This window comes from Schistocerca serialis, chromosome 2, assembly GCF_023864345.2.
Source record: "Schistocerca serialis cubense isolate TAMUIC-IGC-003099 chromosome 2, iqSchSeri2.2, whole genome shotgun sequence".
Classification (NCBI taxonomy): Eukaryota; Metazoa; Arthropoda; class Insecta; order Orthoptera; family Acrididae; genus Schistocerca; species Schistocerca serialis.
In genome coordinates this window covers 257,669,954-257,677,169 of record NC_064639.1, presented here as the reverse complement: position 1 = coordinate 257,677,169, position 7,216 = coordinate 257,669,954, and the positions used below count along the sequence as shown (strand labels likewise).

General features: G+C 41.4%; 1 non-coding gene across 1 annotated transcript; it reads left to right on the top strand.

The window, feature by feature from the left end:
* Positions 1–4,954: 4,954 nt before the first annotated feature.
* On the top strand, positions 4,955–5,029 carry Trnas-cga (transfer RNA serine (anticodon CGA)). Its single transcript has one exon. It is a non-coding gene; the product is annotated as a tRNA-Ser (tRNA).
* Positions 5,030–7,216: the final 2,187 nt, after the last annotated feature.

The following is a 7,216-nucleotide window of genomic DNA, read 5'->3' as shown; positions in this document are numbered from 1 at the left end:
GATCTTCGCACACTCATTTAGCTTTTATTTTTTCCAAATCTACGTTCCCTATCGCGACACAACTTGCTATGTCTTACTATTTAGAAGGTTCGTCATCTACGCATAGATGGTTGGGGTGTTGCCTTACACTCCCAAAAAAATTGTTTGTCATTGTCGGCTGAGAACTTAGAGGTCTCGCGTTGCTTCAGCAGGATTTGAGATGCTTGTTTGTTTGTTTCACTGTGAACATGCCGATCTGTTAAGTGATATAAAGGAAACCAAATCATATATTTTTATTTCGATTTGCTGTATAACCTAGACTCACGAGGCAATTGTGAATATTCTTAGCGTTCGCCTTGCATGCTACTTTCTTTTAATATGTCGACTTACGTTGGGTTTCCCGTCAAATGAAGATTGGTCCTCATATATGCTAGGCATTTCCTTATCTATAAGACAAGCTTTGTTTCTACGGAGCTCTTGACTGTATACTGCATAGTTCTGATCTTTTTAATGCATTTATGTGTTCTCTTGTAAATCCATGGTGTTAAATAGTTTTATGACTAACAAATATGTACACATACTGAAATATGTCAATAGAAAATCAACCAGGCCAAAACATAAATAAATCAAAGTAACAAACTGATGAAAAATATTTATAAGCTAAGAAATACGTAAATAACAATTATAGTGTGTAAGAAAAATGTTAAGAAAATAGTTTGTAAAATTTATTTAAGTTCTTTGCATAACTATGGTTACAGTGTAGTATCCGCACCAAGTTCTTTGTTGGCGGGAGAGCCCGCGCATTGACACATAGGGAGCGTGGCGAGAAGCGCCCAGCATTGTCGATAGAACACTCTTGAGTCAACATTTGTGCAGTGAAGTTGTGTGTAGAGACAGTGCGGTGTGCCTGTTCGCCACCAGCTATGTATTATTTGAAGAATACTATAATTATATAATTGATAGTTATTTATGAATTTTTTAAAATCGATGTCATGAAGACATCAAAGGTATTTAAGCGCTAACTGCATATTGTAAGTTCGTTGTTACATTTTTAATCTGTTTTATGTAAACGATCCCCAACCTAAAGTTTTATAAATTGAATCATTATGAAGAGTTAAAAATTTATATTCAATCATTTTCAGAATAGATCAGTTTATCTCAGTCAATATCGTATTATTTTTCATTGAACCCAGTAACTACAAGATTTAACTTTTATTGAGCACTCAATTTTTTTTATTTAATAATGACATTGAATTTTGCACCAGTAACTTCAATCATAAAAGCAAATGAATAATAAGTACAGTTTTAGCTCTCATATTTGCAGTACTAGTAAATGAATGCTAACCCAAATAATTATCAACAACAGATCAGAGTGAGTATATTCAGACACGCAGTCAGATGACGTTATCCAGAGGTGACCCAGTAAAATAAAAGGTAAGGAAAATATACATGTATGTTTTCAGGTTCACTGCATAGACAACCAGTACTAAGGGTCACGACCTAAGCTTATATGTTCACGTCGAAACAACCTTCTTTTGATCAGTCACGTTAATACTGCTACCAATAAAGGTACAAGGCGTACAACACTGTGTACGCTAAAGACTATCAGATCAGACACGTTGTCAAAGGTAAGTCCAGACAGGAAAGCTGCAAGGCACAAAAATTTCAATTCTCTTTCTTTCTTTCAGTAGACGGAAAGTTGAATGTCACGAGCTCTATCTTCTTATCTCGTGTTTTCTACCGAAAATCTCGTGCTTGTACTCTTGTTACATCTACATCTACATCTATACTCCGCGAGCCACCTTACGGTGTGTGGCGGAGGGTACTTATTGTACCACTATCTGATCCCCCCTTCCCTGTTCCATTCACGAATTGTGCGTGGGAAGAACGACTGCTTGTAAGTCTCCGTATTTGCTCTAATTTCTCGGATCTTTTCGTTGTGATCATTACGCGAGATATATGTGGGCGGTAGTAATATGTTGCCCATCTCTTCCCGGAATGTGCTCTCTCGTAATTTCGATAATATACCTCTCCGTATTGCGTAACGCCACTGGAGCTTGTTCAGCATCTCCGTAACGCTCTCGCGCTGACTAAATGTCCCCATGACGAATCGCGCTGCTTTTCGCTGGATCATGTCTATCTCTTCTATTAATCCAACCTGGTAAGGGTCCCATACTGATGAGCAATACTCAAGAATCGGACGAACAAGCGTTTTGTAAGCTACTTCTTTCGTCGATGAGTCACATTTTCTTAGAATTCTTCCTATGAATCTCAACCTGGCGCCTGCTTTTCCCACTATTTGTTTTATGTGATCATTCCACTTCAGATCGCTCCGGATAGTAACTCCTAAGTATTTTACGGTCGTTACCGCTTCCAATGATTTACCACCTATGGCATAATCGTACTGGAATGGATTTCTGCCCCTATGTATGCGCATTATATTACATTTATCTACGTTTAGGGAAAGCTGCCAGCTGTCGCACCATGCATTAATCCTCTGCAGGTCCTCCTGGAGTACGTACGAGTCTTCTGATGTTGCTACTTTCTTGTAGACAACCGTGTCATCTGCAAATAGCCTCACGGAGCTACCGATGTTGTCAACTAAGTCATTTATGTATATTGTAAACAATAAAGGTCCTATCACGCTTCCCTGCGGTACTCCCGAAATTACCTCTACATCTGCAGATTTTGAACCGTTAAGAATGACATGTTGTGTTCTTTCTTCTAGGAAATCCTGAATCCAATCACAAACCTGCTCCGATATTCCGTAAGCTCGTATTTTTTTCACTAAACGTAAGTGCGGAACCGTATCAAATGCCTTCCTGAAGTCCAGGAATACGGCATCAATCTGCTCGCCAGTGTCTACGGCACTGTGAATTTCTTGGGCAAATAGGGCGAGCTGAGTTTCACATGATCTCTGTTTGCGGAATCCATGTTGGTTATGATGAAGGAGATTTGTATTATCTAAGAACGTCATAATACGAGAACACAAAACATGTTCCATTATTCTACAACAGATTGACGTAAGCGAAATAGGCCTATAATTATTCGCATCTGATTTATGACCCTTCTTGAAAATGGGAACGACCTGCGCTTTCTTCCAGTCGCTAGGTACTTTACGTTCTTCCAGCGATCTACGATAAATTGCTGATAGAAAGGGGGCAAGTTCTTTAGCATAATCACTGTAGAATCTTAAGGGTATCTCGTCTGGTCCGGATGCTTTTACTATTACAGAGATCGCCTAAACTTTAATTTTTTAATTGGTCCTGTGCGCAACAAATAACTTGCTTGGTCTTTCTGCTGCCGCTGATTGATCTGCTGCATTCCATTATTTAACAAAAACATAAAAAAACCTATTATTCATGCTGAGTGCAATGCATGTTCTGTATGGCGGCTTCTGCTGTTGCTGCGGCTGCTGCTGCTTACTACTACCACATATAATTCAAGAGAAAGGGTTTGGTCAAATCTAAACTCGATAAATGATAACCCAAACAACTAATTCCTTTTCTCAGAAACTATATTCTGAAAGCGATTCTTTCTCATTCTATCAACAAAACGCTAGAAGCTCTTAGAACAATCGCTTTGTATGTAAATCTGCATCCAGTGGCATTAAAGCAATATTAAAAATTAATCAAACTCTTGAGACAGACTGAAATACTTCTCAGTTAAATACATAGTGAAACAATTCCCTGACAATTACAAAAGAAATCAGTGACAAAAATTGATACTTAATCTATTCGCCTAACAATGGTTTCCCTTAAGAATTCAACTCCTATCATTATCAAAATTGCCGTCTGCTGCTACGCACATACACAAACCCTTTTCTTTAAATTAATAAGCGCGCTGCAAATTATAAAAAATATCAACTCAATACCAAATCCTGTGTCGCTGCTGGCGGACACAGCAGTACGGCAGCTCGGCGACGACCCCTCGCCCAACACACGTGCGCACCACAGCGGGCGGGTTCCTACACTGGCTTCCAAACTGCCACTAATTAATCCGTGCGCTGCGAAGCGCGACAACAATATCTTAGATTCCAGAGCTTGTGTATGCGCGCTGCAGCCAACCTTTAAATCCTAAGAGAGTATTGCCAACTCTCAAAGTAGGTTAAATTATTTTATTCTAGACGGGAAGGTTATCGTCTAAACGCATTAAGTTCAATCATTATTTCTTTTATTTATTCGACGGGAAGGTTTGAATATTTTAGTCTATTGTGCTGGACGTACGCAGGGATTTGGTTTAACGCTACTAACAAATATGTACACATTTTTTACTCTATTATGGTAGATGTACACAGAGATTTGGTTTAATGCCACTACTTTCATTTTTCAGCTTAAGCAGTATTATGATTACCCGTCACTTTCTGTAAGCTTGCTTTATACACACTTATACAATGCATGTATTCTCTTTTATTATACAGGGGCTTGAAGATGGCTTAAATGCTGAAACTGGTAGTCTTCACAATAAAATAAAATGATATCTTAAAGTACGCGGCTGTTGGTGGATTTTATTGACACTGACAATCACAGTTGGTGTGCATCCAGGGCAATGCCACCAGTGTGATCAGCATGATGACATCCTGTGGCTTGTAGCCATATCCTTTCTGCATAGTACTCCAGACGCGATTTTTGAGCAAGATAATGCAGTACCACATGTTGCTGCACGAACACGTACCTTCTTGGTGTTACAGGATGGCAGCCGTTTCCCCTGGCCACCCAGATCAACAGACTTGTTCGCCAATTGCAAATGTGTGGGATATCTTGAAACGAGGGTGCAGCTCTGTGACCCAATACCAACCACCACAGATGAAGAAACTTCCTGGCAGATTAAAACTGTGTGCCGGACCGAGACTCGAACTCGGGACCTTCGCCTTTCGCGGGCAAGCGCTCTACCAACTGAGCTACCCAAGCACGACCCACGCCCCGTCCTCACAGCTTTACTTCCGCCAGTACCTGTGAGGACGGGGCGTGAGTCGTGCTTGGGTAGCTCAGTTGGTAGAGCGCTTGCCCGCGAAAGGCAAAGGTCCCGAGTTCGAGTCTCGGTCCGGCACACAGTTTTAATCTGCCAGGAAGTTTCGTATCAGCGCACACTCCGCTGTAGAGTGAAAATTTCATTCTACACTACAGATGAACTTTGGAAGCAAGTGAACTCATATGTGTTGATGCCATCACGCACGGAACAAGTTATCAGGGCCCAAGGAGGACCCTGTGCCTATCAGGCAAAAGGACGCATACCGAACCAAGGTGATTGAAATGCTAATCCTTTCTGCAGATGTCCTGTGAATGTGAACGTCCTATCCTTAGTCGTTCAAGGTGTCACAAAAAATGAGTGTACATAGCGACATACTCTAATGAATGAAAACATTATAACCACCCTCTTAATAGCGTCTTGGTCCATCATTGCAACGCAGTAGAGCAACGATTCAGCGTGGCTTGGATACCACAAGTCCTTGGTAGCTTCCTGGAGGTATGCGTCATCACATAAGGCTGGTGACGAAGTTCGTAGCGTTTTTGTTTTCCATGTTGGTTCCGGTTGCCATGGGTTTATTTACCAATTGTCATTTTTTTTTTTTTTTTTTTTTTTGTAGTTCACTGTTGCTATTTGAGTTTACATATTGTCATCTTGTCATTTGGAGATAGTGAGCGGACCTGTGGACGCCAGAAAATGGAGTGCTAAGTCGAAAAATCGGAACGTTTGCGACATATTTTTCTGTCTGCGTCTAATAGTTGGCAGCAATACACGCAGCCAGAAACATCTGCGCCGTTATAGGGGTTATACCATTGGACAGAACCGCCAAGAACATGCTTTTCTCGTTTTAAGGAGAATCGTTTTGTCATTATGACTCTCCACGTTCAGTTTCCTCGTTTTAAGGAGAGTTGTTTTGATATTGGTGACCCTCCACGTTCAGGGGGACCTTTGGGGTTTGATGAAGATCGTTTAAAAGCATTAATCCACAATAATCCACGTCATTGTACTCGAGAACTGGCAAATGTGATGAAATGTGATCATTCCACCATCGTGCGACATTTGCATGCAACAGGGAAGGTTCAAAAATCGGGTTTTTGGCTACTGCATGCTCTAAACCAAAATCAGAAAAATCTGCGGGTGATCATATATCTATCTCGGCGTGCTCGTCATCAGATGGCTAGTGAACAACACAGACCATTCCTATCCTGTATCGTTACTGGAGACGAGAATTTGTGTCTTCATGCTAACGTATGGAAAAGAAAGGAATATCTGAGTCCAAGCAAAGCAGCAACTCCCCGTAAAAAGACCTGCACGCAGCCACAAAAAATATTGTAACGCATCTGGTGGTGCAGCGACGGTGTGGCGGCGTATTACGAGTTCCTTCCCCGAGGTGTAACCATCACTGCTGACGGTTGTCAACAGCTGAGACGTCTTGCAGACGACATCCAAGAACAACGGCCAGGAAGAATGCGTGAAGTGACGATATTCCACGATAACGACCGCCCGCATTCTGCTAGACTGACACAAAACACTACACAAGAGTTGGGTTGGGAGATCATTCCATACCTACCTTATTCATCTGATCTTACGACCTCACATTTTCACCTTTTCCCCAATCTATCGAACGGCCTTCAAGCAAATTTCTTTCAGCATGAAATTCTGCTCCGAACATCTCTTGACGAGTTCTTCCCCTCAGAACCACGTGGTTTCTACAGTCACTGAATCGAAAAGTTACCCCAGTACTGGCACACTGTTGTCAACAGTGAAGGAGAATATATTTTTGAGGACTTAAGTCTCTGTTATGTGTTTCAGTTATCTTTATTAAAATTATGGAAAAACCCTACGAACTTATGCACCAACCCAATACATCTACGCACGGCTTACGCACTTCCCGTAAATTATGGGCCGTTTCTTTGTGGGTGCGGAACTGGCGCCCGACAGCGTCCAGTATGCTTTCCAATGAGAGTGCAAATCAGCCGAATCTGGTGGCGAAGACATCAACAGAAACTTATTATTATTCTCCTCAAATTAATGTGACACCATTCTGTTTTTGTAAAACGGTCATTTAGTTTACTGGAGCACGCCACTGCCGTAGCAGAAGACATCATGCATAAAATGTATACAGGAGGACAGCAACAATGTTCACATAGACCACTGTGTCTTCATTTACTACGACTACCGAAATAGAAACCCAGGTGAACGACCACCAAGGCATAATAGAGCCGCTCACCTGGATGACGGCCTTTCTGAACATGATCATCCACCTGAT